Source organism: Eublepharis macularius, chromosome 9 (genome assembly GCF_028583425.1).
Source record: "Eublepharis macularius isolate TG4126 chromosome 9, MPM_Emac_v1.0, whole genome shotgun sequence".
Lineage (NCBI taxonomy): Eukaryota > Metazoa > Chordata > Lepidosauria > Squamata > Eublepharidae > Eublepharis > Eublepharis macularius.
The window spans coordinates 1554787-1568800 of record NC_072798.1 but is presented as its reverse complement, the minus strand read 5'-3'; the positions used below and the strand labels follow the sequence as shown (position 1 = coordinate 1568800).

Here is a 14014-nt window from a genome sequence, read left to right as displayed (position 1 = left end):
CCCTCCGGGCCACGCTGCACCCCTGCATTTGTCTGGTCCATCCCTTGACTTCAGAACAACCTGGTGTGGCAGAGGACCTTGCCTGCCTCTGCCTGCCTACTCAGGACCTCCCACCGTGGCTCATGGCTGATCAGAGATGGAACACGAGCTCCTCCCTCCAGATGCAGCCCTTGAGCTGCTGCACCAGACAGTTTGGATCGGCGAGGAGTTTTCCACCAGGGCCACGGGATTCCCACTTGCTTGGAACAACCCTCGTTTATTCATTTATACTTCCCTCCTCATCTATACCTTGCCTTCCTCCCCTTCCTCCTCTTTTCCATTTTAGCCTCACAACAACCCTGTGAGGTAGGTCAGGCCAAGAGTGTGACTAGCCCAAGGCCACCTAGTGAGCTTCTGTGAAGGTTCGAACCGGGCTCTGCAGTGGGAGGAGCTGGGCCGGCAAGGGCGTGCCGGCTGTTCATCTCCATTGCTTTCCACAAGACTCGGTTAGAGGCACTACATGGTCAAGCCCACTCCTTTTGGCCTCGGCATTTGGGCGCTTGTTTCTTCCAGCTCCCGTCATTCTTCTTTGTGAAGTGCCAAAAATCTGTCTATAGGAGGCCCTCCCTTTTCCCACCCCACCGGCTGGCCTTTGGCGGTCTTGCAGGGCGCTGCGGGTGAGTCTGCCCAGGCCTCCGAAGGAGGGGGGAAAGGGGTCGCTTCACCTTGTTCCTTCCCATTGCCCCAAGACAGCAGCTCTCCCAGGCTGAGCTCCCTCTTCCTTTGTGGCCCTTTGCAAAGAAGCTGTCTAGCCCCCCCCCCCCCCCGCAACATTCCTCACTGGCCCCACCCGGCCTATTTCTGGGGCCTGGTCGCTGCACTCCCCCCCCTTGCCTCCTGCAAGGCTGTCAACACTCCCTCCTCCTCCAGCTGCCCCTCATGTTGGCTGTGTCCTGGGGCTTGGCAGGGGGATAGGCCGTAGCCCCTCTGGCCTGCCCCTCTCCCAGCCTCAGGGCCTGGGGTGCTGCTGGGCCTGGGCATTTCCCCTTCCACACCCAGCTTCCTCCTTGCTCCTCACCTATGGGGGCACCTCAGAGTCCTCCTGAATAGGCCTCAGAGGAAGGTCTGTGTTAATGCAGGTGGCAAAGTCCAGTAAGGCGGGAGACTGGCTTGCCCAGTGCCAAGCAAAGTAATTTATTGGCCGCCAGTGCCTGGCAAAATTCTATATACCGACATCTCTAGGAGACCTCTGGTGTTAGTCAAACCTTTGTACGCTAACAGGGATCTGAGAGGGAGGAAGAACATTTGCACAGCCAGTGGGGTGGGCCAGAGTTGCCTTTGGGCCCAATTTCTCTTCAAGGTTTATAATAACAATAACTACAACATTCGATTTATATACCGCCCTTCAGGACAACTTAATGCCCGCTCAGAGCGGTTTACAAAGTATGTCATTATTATCCCCACAACAATCACCCTGTGAGATGGGTGGGGCTGAGAGAGCTCTGAGAGAGCTGTGACTAGCCCAAGGTCACCCAGCTGGCTTCAAGTGGAGGAGTGGGGAATCAAACCTGGCTCTCCAGATTAGAGTCCCGTGCTCTTAACCACTACACCGAACTGGCTCTCAGTTTATGTCAGTCACGTTGCTGTGGAGCCTGTTCCTAGCCCTCCATTTCACATTGCAAAGATATTTCTTTCGCTTGATGCTCCCGTCCCTCTTGCTCAAATTGGGCTGAGACATCTACTAAAGAGATTTTGTGTCCTCTGTCAATAGGGAGAATTAACTGTCCATCATGGCAAAGTTAAACGGGGATGTTGGCGGGAAGCGATACTATCTCTTGCTACAGGAGGCAGTTCTGAACTCTCGGGTGCTTGATCCAATCGGACTCCTTCTTGGTACCAGAAAACAGATCTCTGGGAGGGCCCAGGGCCTCTGGGGCAAGTGATTCTGCACTTCTCAGCCACAGATGGGAGCCCCAACCTGTATGCATTTTCTAGGCCAAATCGTTGTACGCATTACAAGATTGTGGGGTTTGGATGATGCCTCCCAGCTCCTAGAGACAAGCTGCCGTTGGTGTAGTTGCCGCTAAGCGTATCTGAAGTAGGTTTGCCCAAGGGAAGGTTCACCCAACGGGGGTTCTTTCCCAGGAGAATGTCCCCAGGCTTTCTGCAACAACCCCCGCCCCCCGTTGTGTTTGAGGGGAGGCCCTGCGGGGGCGGTGAACCCAAAAGGGCGTCCCAGCCGGAGCTCCCATTGCAGGGGTTAGATCGGAGCTGGAGCAGCCGCACAACCTGGGGGCAGTGCGGGGGGGGGGGTCCCTGGTCTTCCGAGAGGGGGAGTCACCCTCTTAGAGGCTAGCAGCACTAGGGAGGGTCCCCGCCTTAGGATGGGGGGCAAAGAAGGAAAGCCCAAGGACAGCTTCACCGGCTTGGGCCCCAATCCTGGAGGTAAGTCCTATTGGATAAAAGGGGACTTACTTCTGAGCAGACACGTGGAGGCTTCCCCCCACAGTCTCCCCGAAGCCAAGAATGCTGGGCTGCTGAGAGTTCCCCGCAAGCTGCAACTGTGCTGGAGGTGCACAGGCGAGGTTGCCTTGTTAAACGAGTACTGGGGCCTGACTAGGAGCTGGCCTTTGGTGGGGCAAAGTGGTTTTTTGAGTGGTGTGTATTGCCATTGTTCCTCCTGTCCCAGACCTACGGAGCAATACACAACGCAGAATGAGACAACTGCCAAAATGTAATCAAGAACCCATTTTTAAAACCCCGATCCAAGAGAGAGACGGGCAGCATCGCATGACTCCGTAGTGGAGGTGGCTCTTCTCCTGGCTTACCGAGACCAAGGCAGCTTTCCACCACCTCCCTCCCGGTGTGTCCTTGTGGCCCATGCCGGTCTGGGCTGTGCGGGACTGATGTGTGGAGTCTGCTGGGGTCCAAACTGAGCTGCCAGGCCCCAGCACCCCCCCCCCCCCGCACACACACACCGGTCTCTGATCTGAGACTACAGTGCTGTTCGTAGCAGGGGAGGGTTAGCGGGTGGCTTGCATATGTCCCCTTCATTCTCTGGCATGGGGAGCGTGAGATGAGTGGGGTGGGGTGGGCTGCATAAAAGGGGCTCTGTTGGAGGCAGCTGTCCAGAGAGACAGCAAAGACAGAGGCAGAGGGGGCCGCTAGGGTGCTGCCTGCTTGCTCCAAGAAACAATCATTCTGGAAACCGGCCTTGGTGTAACTCATCCCCTCGGCGCAGCCTGCTGCTGTTTTGCTTGGATGGGAGGAAGCCTGTGGAATGTGTGAGCACGTGTGTCCCTCTCTCTGGGCCGTGAGCATAACATCCTGCCCTGAAGCCAGCGTGGAGATGAAGCAGGGACAGAGCAAAGAGGGGCAAGCGGGGAGCGCCAGATGGGTGCCTCTCTAGGCAGAAGGCTGCCTCGGCAGGGGAACCACCAACCCACTGCAGGGCACGGCAGGCCCAGAGCAAAGATTAAGGTACCCCAGCCTTCCTGTACTGCTTGTACTCTGTTGTTGGGGAAGGGGCTAGGGTCTGGCTGCAGTCTGTCCCTCCGTGCGCCACGCCATGTTGTCCATGCACCAGTGTGCTGGGAGTTAAGGGGCTGGAGGGGCTGGTGGGGCCTTTGAGAAGAGGCATGGCTCTCCCACAGCACCTGTTGAATTTATGTCTGGTTAGGAGCCCAGCACTCCCTGCATGTGCTCAGAAGCCTCTTGGCCGTGTCAGAGAGACACAAGAACCCACCGACGATGCGCGGAGGCCAGGAGGGGACTGGCTTGGTGAGTGGGTGCCTGGAGTGAGGCGGAGACAGAGCAGATCCACAAGGCACAACCCACTTGGAAAGATCCCCCCACACACACTCACACACCTGCCGGTGCTCTTGCTCAGCTCGAGTGGGGCACTTTGTGTCCCCACTGGGAAGAACTGGGGAGTGCAGATGAAGTCAAGTTTTAAAGAATAGTGAGGTGCAGGAGGAATTCCCCCCCCCCGGTGGGGGGGGGTTGTTCCCTGTGCTAATTGTGGGGAAAGGGCATTTGCATTCCCTGCCTCTGGCCTCAGAGTGACCGAGGGCGGCCCTGCCTGAGTGCAGGACCCCCAGCCTTCGTGTTTGGGCGTTGCTGGCGTGCGTGCGTGCGTGTGTTTCCTAGGGTCTTTGGAGCCTCCAGTTAAAGGTGGAATTAGAGCTGGCGCTCATTAAGGCTTTGCCCCAGGGCCTGTTTGAAAGACAGAGGTCAGTGCCAGCGGATGGGAGGACAGTCCCCAGAACTTGCCTGCCAGGGGGCTGGAGTGGGGCTTTGTGCAGCCAGATGAGAGAATCTCTCTTCCCCTCGGGTTGTCCTACAGCAATGGCAGTCCAAGCCCTCTATTTTTCTGTGGGCCTCAGAATATTGATTGTCTGACAGCTTGTGGTGGGGAATCGATGAGATGCCTGTTTGTTTGCAGTTTCACCTCGCCTGTGTTAAAGGCACGGCCCTCGCCTTTCTGTTGCCTCCTCCTGGAAGGGAGGAATGGAAGGTGGCAAGTGCTCCCCCACGAACCGGTGCCTCCGTTCTCGCTGGGAACTGGCCGGGCCTGCTTCCACGTGGGGAAGGGTCAACTCACGATGTTAAACGTTGTCGTTTTTGCTTTTCGCAGTCTGCCGTCTGCCTTTAAATCGGGGGTGGTGGCAGGCACAGGGACGGTGGGGCAGCTGCAGTGACAAAGTGCACACACGGTCACCTTCCTCACACTCAAGAGCTAGAAAAAAAATAGACAGCCAGCGAAGGGATTTCAAGACTGGTGTGATGTGGTCCAAGTGGTCAGCTTCTGATCATAAACGGGGCACAGCATTTTGCAGATGTTTCCAAATCGTTTTCAAGGGCAGCCCTGCGTAAAGCGTGTGCCAGTAATCTAGCCTCCAGGTTACCATAGGATGAATTAGCATGGTGTGCAGAAATAGGGGCAACTTCTGCACTAAATGCCGCTGGGAAAAAACTTCGTTCGCTACCATACTCCAGTGTTTTATTAACATCTGCGCCTAATAGGACTCCCAGGCTTTTAACCGAGCCCTCCAAGGAACGTGGCATCCCATCAATAGCGGCAACACCTTCCCTAGCCAGTGAAGAGACGTCTTTCCAGCCAGCATCACCTCTGTTGTGTCTGCATTCGGTTTACAGTCCTCCCGATGCTTGACCGCCACATTCTGGCCCTGGCTCAGCAGAGAGTTGGCCACACTTAGCCGTTTTGCCGAGGGGGTGTACAGCTGGGCATTATCCTCATCCATTCTACAATACATACAATCTTCTTCATGAGTCTGGTGCACATGCAGAACAACCGCACCATCTGCAGGTCCCACGGAACTGGCTCTGCCTCTCCCGCTGCCTCCTTTGAGAACGGCCTGTCAAAAAGGGACTCGGCTATTTCACTCCCGCAGCATCCATGCACAGCTCTCTCTCTCTCTCGCTCTCTCTCCCCTCTCCCTCTTCTTCTCTCAGTTGAATGCACCAGACAAGGTTAAAGCAATATGAATGGTAAAGCGTTTGGCATTCTGAAGTGTACCGTGAACATAATGAAGCCTCCAGAGGCCTCCCTGTGGATGCGGCAGCGCCCTGAGGCATGAGGGGTGCTGCCTTAAGGACGGGGCCCCAAGCTGGGTCCCGATAAAATCCCTCTGTGCAGCAGCCTGGCACTGTGGGTCTGTAACTCACTGACTGGCTGGCAGTGGCTATCCAAAGCCAGGCTGCTAGAAATCCCAGGGGCTGCGATGTAGGCCTTCTGCATGCAAAGCAGGTGCCCTGATGCTGGGCTACCTTACCCTCCCTCCAGCTCTCTTCAAGCATCCCGTTGGGGTGGAGATCTGGAAAGAATCTCTCCTGATGAGATGCGTGTGGAGGGGGCCAGGCTTTCTGCCATGTGCCTGTCGAGTCCCCTGCAACATTTCCTCTGCAAGCACTGCGCTGTCCTTTGCGCCTGCTGTCTGTTGCGGCCCCGTCCCTTCTTTTTTTATTGGGGTGAAAAGAGGGATGTGAATCTTTTTTTAAGCGGACCGCCTTGTAGGTAGGACGGATGACCATTATGAGCCAGTGTCGAATGGTAGTGTTGGATGTGAATCGGAGAGTGCTGTGTTCGAATCCCTGCTCTGTCCCTTTCAGTCTAGCCTACTTTGCAGGGGTTGTGGGGAGGATGACATGGGGGTTCCTGAGGCATGCCATCAGCCCTGAGGAAGGAAGGGATGCAGAGATGATAGACGGTGGCTGCATACCAAGGCAGGTCAGAAGCCTGGAACCACTGCCTTTGTATGCACACAGTGCCCCTGAGCCTGTGCAGAGTGCCTGCATTTCATGATGGAGCAATCACAACTTGCCTGCAGGGACTTCTGAAGGTTTAAGCGTCTTGGAAAGGCCCTCGGTTGGAAGGAGGACGAGGTGGGTGTTTCCTTGGCCCAGGGGGCTGGGGGTTTCCGGCGTTGTGTCCTGCCCCACTGCCTTTCTGCCTGGACCCACACCTGGCCTCCCACACCTCGGCCCCTTTTGGGGCTCCCGCCTTGCAGTTTCTGCTTTCAGGCTGATGATGAATAGCAAGTGACAGTTTGAGGCCTTTCCCTGGGAGAAGAAAATCTAATTTTCGCCCTTTCATTTACAGGCTCAGAGAGAGAGAGAGAGAGAGAGAGAGAGAGAGAGAGAGAGAGAGAGAGAGATGTGTGTGTGTGTGTTGCTCCTGTGCAGCTTTCTCTCGTTTTCTTTTCATTAGCTCCGTCTCCCCTCCCGCCCCTCATTTCTGGAGGCTGTTGATTTTTCTTACTAATGGAGGCTAATGGCTTGCACGGCTCTGCGCTGGTAGCTGAACCTCCCATGTCCCCCGCACCCCTGCTTCCTCCACTGGCACGTCCTTGACCGTTAACTCCCTCCTGGTGTTGGCAGATGGGCCAGCCAGCAAGGGCTCCTAGCAGATGCCAAGGAGCTACGCAACCTGAGTGTCGGCCTTGCTAGCGTCAAATGGTCACATTGCTGGATTCTCTGGCCAGAAGTATAGGGCTTTGGAGGGGCAGGGGGGGGGGTGTCCCCTTCGCATTCATCTCCCCCACTGGTTCTGCTGCTGCTGCTCTGGCACAATGTCATGGGGGACCCCAACCAACTGAGAAGTCTGTTGGTACAGTCCTGGACTGATGTCACCACAATGGGTCATGTTGGATTGTATGGGGATGGTGCTGTGTCAGAAATGGATGCTTCCTGCCTCATTGGCAGGTCAGGGACTCCCCAATCGCCCTCCCTCACTGGTGGAGAAGCACTTTGAATGCCTTTCAAAGCAGTCCCAGAAATAGAAGCGCCTTTCTCAACATTGTCAGCTCAGCCCTGTTACCAGCCGAGGAGAACTGTGGATCGAGGGACGACACCTCGCAAGAGAGGTGTGGGGATACCAGCCCGCCTGGAAGGCCTTGATCTCTAGCCCCACATCTCTGTAGAGGGGCAGATCTTCTGCTAATAATGGGCATTTGGTTATTAATCTAAACCTGAACCCCAACATGTCTTGTAATATAATTGTTAGAGCTGATAGGCATTGAAAAAATGTGACCATGATATTGGAATATTTTCAGATCTTGCACAGGTCTGGCAACAGGAACATTGGAGGGGATATGTAACTGGCAGGGATGTTTTCCAGTCAGCAGTTCTTGCCACAAAAGAGTTTTGATGTGTCTTTTCAGTGTTTAGTTTACACCTATCACTGGTTTTGATTTGATTCTCAGTCAGCACAGCTGCCCCCCTTTGCTTGCTGCTGCCGTCTCTCTTGAGCTGTGCCTGCTGGACCCACGGGCCAACATCGTGCTGATAGGAGAGAGGCACCACGGCAGCCTGTGTGGGGCAGGAGATGGCAAATGCTAGAGTCCCCCCTGGCAAAAGGCAGCACAACTGCAGCCAGGCACCTCCGGGTCGGAACTGGCAGAGACTGAGATGGAATGAGATCTTGGGGTGCAGTGGATACCTTGATGAAAATGCTGACTCCGCGTACAGCAGCCGTGAGAACGGCAAACCCCTTGCTGGGGATTATTGGGGAAGGGGCTGGAAAGAAGATGGGCAGTGTTGGCCTTGTGCAGAGGTATGGTGAGTTCGGGGATGCAAATGATATGGGCCTCAGTGGGGGCAGTGCCGCATAATAAACTGCTGCTGCTCCTGCATTTGGTTAAAAATGGACCCGCCCACCATTATAACCCCCCTACCACCTTTTATCTGTGAGTTGAGACCCAAACCTGCTTTGGGGCTTGCTGAATGCCTGCCGCTGTCTGTGCTGTGAGTGAGAAAGGCCTATGAACAGGGAGGCATCCTCGTCTCTGCTGCTTGAAATCTGGCAGGGGTGGCTGGGGGGGTGGGGGGGATATCCCTTGAGAGCAGGAGACGGCCCCTGAGAATTGCTTCCCTGTTGGAATGAGGTGGTGGTGGGGGGGGGTGACAGCAAGAAATTATTTCCCTTTTAACCCTGTGGAAACAAAACCGGAACAGCCTAAAGAAGACAACGCCATTTGATAATTAAAACAAAGGCTAAGGAACTAGTTCTGACTGTGAGACCCAGCAAGCCTTGCTGTGCTCCTGCCTGGGGAGTGACACAAGGCCGGCCTTTGCGACGGCATCGTCTGTCGTGGTATTATTTATACCAGAGTTGCAAAAAATATTTATTTATTTATTTGATTTATACCCCGTCCTCCCCACAAATGGGCTCAGGGTGGCTAACGACATTAAAAAAATACATTAAAAGTCACAAAACCATAATATCAATAATATTTTTTAAAAAGTCATTAAAATAGTCCAGGAGCCGGCTATTTAAACAAGTATTGGGAGTCCGTATACGGGCATAGCAGATGGCCGAGGGCAGCCCCAGAAGAAGTGGTGGTCTTAGATGGAAGAAGGAGGACCCCCGCCGGCACTCAGCTGAAGTCCCGGCGGAACATCTCCGTTTTACAGGCCCTGCGGAACTGTAACAGGTCCTGCAGGGCCCAGATCTCTAGCCGGAGAGCATTCCACCAGGCTGGGGCTAGGGCAGAAAAAGCCCTGGCCCTGGTGGAGGCCAGACGGATGTCCCTCAGACCGGGGACCACCAGGAGTTGCTTGTCTGCAGAGCGCAACACCCTGCAGGGGACGTAATGGAAGAGGCGGTCCCGCAGGTATGCAGGTCCCAGTCCGTGAAGGGCCTTAAATACTTGACTATTTTGTGCTGCTTCTGCTACCTCAAACAAACCCAGTGAACCTTCAGGGCCCGGCCACTGGAGCCTCCTGCTGCTCAGTTCTCCTGGACTCTCTTGGGGAGGGCTTGCCCATCTCCTGCGTGCTGAGGGTGGCTCCTACAGGACGTTGTTCCCCCCCCCCCCGAACTTTGGTTTGGTTTCACTCCCCCTCTATTCACTCCGCAGCGCTGAGCCAGTCAAGGTGGGGGATTGGGGGGCGTGGCTTTCTCATTGCTAAGACTTTGTTTCGTCCGTCCTGAACAAAAGGCCCCTCATTGAGTTGTGCAGATTTCCTTGGCGGACGAAGCCACCACCAGAAGTAGGGACTGCCAAGATCCGAGAACAGCCCCCCCCAGCCCCAAGTCCTCATTACCCAATAATGCCCCAGACGCGTCCCCTTCCTGTCTTGCTGTCAGCTCCAGCGCCTGCCCTTTCCCATCTCATCGTCATGGGGCAGATGTCGCCTGGGTGCCTTTCGGCAGCAACCTGTGTGCAGAGGGCATCCCTGTATTCAGAGGAGACCCTCTCGTCATCCTCCAGGTCTGCCCTTTTGGAAATCCCGGGGCCTCCAGGGGCCCCCGCCCCGCTCTCCCGGGGCTCACTGGCTACCCAGCCTTTCTGCGGCAGAGCTGGCTTCTCTGGCAGTTTCCTGTCCTTTTTCCTTTGCCGGTCTTTGTGGGCAAATCGTCTGCCTCTGTCCTCCCCCAGCCCAGGCATTCCCAGGCAAGGGATTAATCCCTGCTAACAGTGCCATATTTATTCTGGCCGTTCTGAGCGCAAATGTCTTGCATCCGCCGGGACTCTTTTAATCATGTTCTGTTTGCGCTGACTCTCCTGCAGACCCATTTTAGTGTTCATGTGACAGCCAGCTGCTGTGCCGTTCAGTGGCTGCCTCAAAGAAATGGCCAAAATGGGGCATTTGAGATGCCTGTAACTGAAAGTGGATGGAGCTGAGCCTCCCCTGCCCTCTGCCTTTGGGTGCTTGGGAGGGGGGCACATTCCGTCTTGATTCATAGGAGACCCAGTAGGGAAAGAGCCCACGGTGAGGCACGCACCACGGAAAATACAGGGGTCTTCTGGGAGCAAGTGTGTCTGGCTCCCTCCCTGCCCGCTTTTTGCATTTCCTTCACAGTGCTGCCTGATTTCCCTCCTGTGGCCAATCTTCCCCACACCTGGGCTACCGAGTCTTGCTTCTTTTCTTCTTATTTCTTCCAAGCGCATTCTTCCGAAATGGAAATTGACGGTGCTGTGCGTGCCAAAGAGTGGCAGCCCAGGAGACTTCCAGCTACTTCTGGGGGGGGTGGGGTTTGGATGCCTTGCCTGGTTCCAAATGCAGAGGCTGGGCAAGAGGGACCGTCTCTCCCCGGTTCGAGAGGAATCCCACTGCCTGACACGATGCACAGTATAAAGGCCCCTGCCACCGGGAACGAGGGTTCCGCGCAGGACTCCTTTCACCAGATGGTTTCGTGAGGCAAGGAGGGTGCCCACCAAGGACAAGGCTAGTTCCACGGTGGAACTTCCTCCTAGGGTTGCCAGCTCTAAGTTGGGAAATTCCAGGGGATTTGAGGCATGAAGCCTGGAGAAGGCAGGGTCTGGAGAGGAGAATGATCTCAGCAGGGTACAATGCCACAGAGCCCACCCTCCAGAGCAGCCAGTTTCTGCAGGGGAACTGATCTCTGTGGCCTGGAGATCTCCAGCCACCACCTGGAGGCTGGCAACCCTACTCCCTCCCCAGGGAAACTTACCTGGTGCCAGATTGGTACTCTTTAAGGTATCCGGCAAAGCAGTCTTATTTTCCCAAGCTTAGGGGGCTTCATTTCCCGCTTTAGTTTTATCAGATGCCCTGCTTTTATGCTTTGTGAAGGTGTGTGTGTGGGGTGAATGGGTGGGTTTAATGCTCATTCTAAAGCCCTTTTAATTTGATCCGTTTGTTTTATTCCTGCTTTTTATGTGACTGTTTTCCTATCTTGTTTATTACATTTTTCTCTTTGCTACTTTGCTACTTTGCTAATAACCTGAGCTGGGTTTAGAGAGAAAATCAGGTTGTGGACGTTTTTAAAGAAATAAGCCAGGCCCAACCGCCACCCTGGGAACTTGCTAGGGAGGGCCGGGTCCGGGCCGCGTCCGCCTGGGCTCGAGCCGGGTCTGACTGCCCTCTTTCAGGCTGTGAGCTTTTTTACAGGAGTTGCACTTTTGCCGTATGACCAAATGACATCCTCATTTCCATCCGTTATTGCTTGGAAGTTGCGCCGCTCGTGGATTCTTGGCTCAAGCAGCCAAGATGGAAGCAGAACTGACTGGGCTGGAGGTGAGGCTGCGCTAACATGGAAGTGCCTGGATGCACTGCCTTGGGGACTAGGCAGAGCTCCCCCCAGCAGAGCAGAAGGGAGAAGAAAGGAACATCGGGTGCCGTGCCCCCAAAGAACCCTTCCAGATTTCAACCACCTCCCTTCCTCGTAACTGGAAGGGGTGTGCAGGTCACAAAAGAATGCAAGAACATACCCAGCTGTTAGTCATTCTGAAAGTCAAGTAGGGGTGTGTGTGTGTGTGTGTGTGTGTGTTTGTAAAGAGAAGAGGGAGGTAATCGAAGGCAAATATTGCACAGATCTGCTCCGTGCTGCTGATATGCCCAAAGGGTAATATTAGCTTGCTTTCCTCCCTCCCTCATTTGTTCTTGTTCTCTGCAAGACTGCAGAAGTCTTCCAGAGACTTCACCTAGCAGCTTGCCGTCAGCTTCAGTGGAATGGAATGCACGGTTCAGTTCCAGCGCATCTGGAGCTGCCATATGTGGCAACGCGAAAAGGATTCTGCACGGCTGCATTGTTTGTTTGTGTTTGCTGCTTTCCAGATTTTTGTTTTGGCCCCAGATCGAGTTGCCTCCTGACACAGTTTTGATAGGATGCAACCCACAGGATGCAGAGAAGGTCGTATGAGGCAGAGCTCTCGTGTTGCACACGGCCAGGATCTCACTTTGGGGGCATCTGGAGGGCTTCCACCCAGACCCAGAGGTAGGCAGCCGCCCTGCTGTCTTGGACCTGATTTGTACCTCGATCTAGCGTTGGGTTGAGGGGCGAAAGAAAACCAAAGCCCGCCTTTGCCCTCCAAGCCTTTCCCCCTTACGGAGGAACTCTTCCTCCTTGGGACTTGAATCAGACTGAAGAATTAGTGTTTTTAATTCTCCTCTTCTAGTATGGTGGCATCTCCTCCTTATGGGGAAAAGTATCCTTTATCGGAGGCGTCTGGCATGACCTGTGCCTTTTGGGTTGCCGCTTGCAGGGTCTTTTCCGTGTTGTAAAAAGTATTGCACGACGCAGCCCTCCAAATGAAACTCAGAAGACCAGCTTGTGGGGGAGGGACCCCCTGGAGAGAACAGTCCTCCTTAGACAAATCTGTCTGAAATAGCATCGACAAAGGCCATGTCTATTCCTTTGCAAGACAATTCCACAGTCACACCCACAGCTCATGCTTAAGTGGGAAAGTGTGACATTGCTGTCTCTGTTCCAACCTGCCTCCCCAAATCTGGGAGGAAATCCTCCTCGTTTGGCTGCCCTGTGGTGATTCCCTCGTGGTGCCCCGAGTGGGCCTTCGGAGCAGAGCGAAAGTTGCACTTCCCATGCGCTGCCGTTCTTGGGCTCCTGTCTGACTGATGCTTTGCAGTAAGACTCAGATGTTGTTACCGTATTTTGTAATCCGCTTGCTGACTGACTAAACAGCTTTGTTTCACTAGGAATCTTTGCTATTAGATTCAAAGGTTCTATTTTGTAAGCAGCGTACTGATTGACGGAATGGTTCTGTTGTGCCTGTAATCCACCTTCAGTTCCACTGAGAAAGGTGGACTAAAAAGGAAGATAAATAGATAGGTAAAATGTTTTGCAGATGAATCACTCTTGCTTTCCTGCTAGGCCTTCTCCTATTCATCTATCCCGTTCTCTTCTATCCAATTCACTGGGGCTTCCTGGAGCTGAGCCTGTTTCCTGCCTGTGATATGTGTTACTGTTCGTGAAAATAGTTTCAGGTGGGTAGCCATGTTGGCCTGTAGTAGAATTCAGGTCCAGTAGCACCTGACAGACCAGCTAGGTCCAGGGTTTGCGCTTTTGAAAAGGAAAAAGGAAGTAGCCTTTATAACCCAAACCCCTTTCTTTTTCCATGCCTTGTATCTGACGAAGGGAGCTCTGACTCTCATAAGATCATACCCCAGAAATCTAATTGGTCTTTAGGGTCCTACGAGACCTGAGTCTTGCTGTTCTTGAAAATGCTCCCTCTTTCTGTGAGGTGCTTTTGAATGCTTCTACCATACAACATACCGTTTTCTGTCCAAGTTCTGTTTGGACACCAAGCACTGATTTGTTGTGTTATGTGCCGTCAAGTCACCTCCAACCTACGGTGACCTTATGAATGAAAGACCTCTAAAAATCCTATCATTAACAGACTGGCTCAGATCCTGCAAACTGGAGGACGTGGCTTCTTTGATTGAGTCCAGCCATCTCGTTTTGGGTCTTCCTCTACTGCCTTCCATTTTTCCTAGCACTATTGACTTTCCCAGAGAATTTTGTCTTCTCATGATGTGACCAAAGTACAATAGCCTCATTTTTGTCATTTTAGTTTCTAGGGAGAATTCAGGCTTGATTTGATCTAGTACCCACTTATTTGTCTTTTGGGCCACCAATGGTATCCGCAAAACTCTCCTCCAGCCCCACATTTCAGATGAATCCATGTTCTTCCTGTCAGCTTTCTTCACTGTCCAAGTTTCACATCCTTAATAGTAATGGGGAATACCATCGTTTGGATTATCTTGATCTTGGTTCCCAGAGAGACATCTTAATCTTTGGGGATCTTTTCTA

General features: G+C 53.8%; 1 protein-coding gene across 1 annotated transcript in view; it reads left to right on the top strand.

The window, feature by feature from the left end:
• The window catches only part of SHANK3 (SH3 and multiple ankyrin repeat domains 3), a gene marked incomplete at its 5' end in the record, with an annotated part of 319560 nt that overhangs the window by 68317 nt on the left and 237229 nt on the right, over window positions 1-14014 (top strand). The gene's annotated exons all lie outside the window — the stretch shown is intronic.